The sequence below is a fragment of the Piliocolobus tephrosceles genome, chromosome 15, assembly GCF_002776525.5.
Source record: "Piliocolobus tephrosceles isolate RC106 chromosome 15, ASM277652v3, whole genome shotgun sequence".
Lineage (NCBI taxonomy): Eukaryota > Metazoa > Chordata > Mammalia > Primates > Cercopithecidae > Piliocolobus > Piliocolobus tephrosceles.
Window position 1 is genome coordinate 42,275,560 of NC_045448.1, and position 2,510 is coordinate 42,278,069.

A 2,510-nucleotide genomic window follows, 5' to 3' on the forward strand; every position below is an offset into this window, starting at 1 on the left:
TGCATAGTTCCAAACTGACTCAGGTGCTAATCCTTGTTCATGGGCTTAACTAATGAACCCTTACCTTAGACAGGCCTCTTAAGTTGTTTAAGCTCTCATTTCCCAATTTTAAAATCCTTGGTTTCAAAATATAGGGTTTGAATTACTTTGCTCACCAATTTCTTATCTAAAATGTGACATTTCTTATTACTTCCCTTAAGGACAAGAATATAGGCGTGAACCACCGCACCGTGTCTAGCAGTGGTAAATTTAAAAAAGGGAGAATGGGTCAAGTGCAACGGCTCGTGCCTGTAATCCTAGCACTTTGGGAAGCCAAGGTGGGCAGATCACTTGAGCCCAGGAGGTCGAGGCTACCATGAGCCAAGATCACACCACTGCACTCCAGCCTAGGTGACAAAGTGAGATCCTGTCTCAAAAAAAAAAAAAAGAAAAAAAAGACGGGAGGATGCTGCTGACATCCTGTGACTTGCAGATACAATCTGATCTGGCACAGTGGCTCACACCTGTAATCCCAGCACTTCGGAAGACCGAGGCAGGCAGATCACATGAGGTCAGGAGTTCGAGACCAGTCTGGCCAATATGGTGGAATCACATCTCTACTAAAAATACAAAAACTAGCCAGGCGTGGTGGTGTGTGCCTGTAGTCACAGCTACTTGGGAGGCTGAGACATGAGAATCACTTGAACCCGTGAGGCAGAGGTTGCAGTGAGCCGAGATTGTGCCACTGCACTCCAGCCTGGGTGACAGAGTGAGACTCCATCTCAAAAAATAATAATAATTAAATTAAATAAACAAATACAATCTATAACCAGTTACAGAAACTGTAAACTGCTTTTTATGCTCAGTTTTCTTTGTTGCTGGAGCTGGATTGCCAAGGAACCTACTTCTAGCCCAGGCTTATCTTTAGATTCACATTGAACAGGAGAAGATGGTAAAGGGTAACATGCCTCATACTGCCTGAGGCTGTTGGAGCAGAGAGCTGTGAGCTAGCACACACAGGTATATATATATATATATATATCTTACATTTATTTATTTATTTATTTATTTATTTATTTATTTATTTATTTATTTAGAGATGGTGTCTCGCTCTGTCACCAGGCTGGAGTGCAGTGGCGTGATCTCAGCTCACTGCAACCTTCACCTCTGGGGTTCAAGCAATTCTCCTGCCTCAGCCTCCCAAATAGCTGGGACTAAAGGAGCACGCCACCATGCCAGTATTTTTAGTAGAGATGGGGTTTCACCATGTTGGCCAGGATGGTCTCAATATCTTGACCTCGTGATCCGCCTGCCTCAGCCTCCCAAAGTTCTGGGATTACAGGCCTGAGCCGCCGCGCGGACCACACAGGCATATGTTTTAACTGTGCTGTCCAACTGGGTTCTAATATGTAGAATCGACAGCAAGTTCCTTTTGCTCCGTAAGGGTGCTGTGACTCTTTTTGTCCTGGGATTCAAGTGATAAGCAGATTTGAAGGTCATAAGTGACAGCAGACAGGATGGTCATCTTATTTCCTCTGCTTTCTCCCTGGAGAGGGGCCAGAAGACTCCAGAGAAAAGAGAGATGGGAATGGAAACAAACGAATCCCAGCAGGGGAGCAGGGAGGAGAGACGAAATGGCAGCCGACTTGAGAGCTCTCAGCTGCCAGCTTCAAAATCTGATGCTCTGCATTGCTCTGCATAAAGGAGCCCAGGCTTCCGAAATCCAGGCGCCCCAACATGATTGCAAAAGCCACACCCATCAGCCCACAGAAAGCCAACACTGCTGCAGAACCAGTGAGACACCTTGGGAGGCTGCCCGAGTTTCTGGAGATATCTCTGTAAAAGCTGCTTTTCTCCCTGGTGGATGCTTGAACCCCGGCAAATGGTGGCGGACGGGACCCAGGGCTGCCATACCGAGAAGGAAAAAAAACTTTTAAGGAAAAGTTAATTTCAGGAATTATGTTCTCAGTTTTGTTGTAGGGCTAGTTGCCAATCCTTTTCCCACTGGCAGCAGGCAGGGCTGACTGAGCCAGCACACAGAGGCTTCTCAATGAGCTTTGATGTCAACAAAGGTAGGCAGGGCAGGCCCCGGTGGAAAATTGTGAAGTCAGCAGAGTTATCTCTGGCACTCCTCCCTTCCCCTTGCTTCCCCTTTCTCCACCCATTTCCCCCTCTCTCGGCTTCCAGCTTCTCATTTCCCAGGGGACCCTGTAATATACGAAAACCCGCTGTCATAAGATACGAGGGGCCGGCTCATGGTTCCAGCTATCAAAGTCTGCTTTTTCTTCCCAAGTCTAAAACAAACAAAAGCGTGCATTCCATACATTTCCTAAGAAAAGAGAGGGCACACAGAAACGTTGTCCTTCGTGTTCTCTCAGTTAAACCCCAAGAGTTTGGAGCCTCAAGTTTAAAGCTGTCCTCTTGCCTCCTGGGGTTTTAAGAAGATTCAAAAGTGCCTCAAACCAATACAGCTGCTTGGTTTATGGCTCAAATTTAAACCACAAATTATAAAATGATAAATCGCTGCTCAA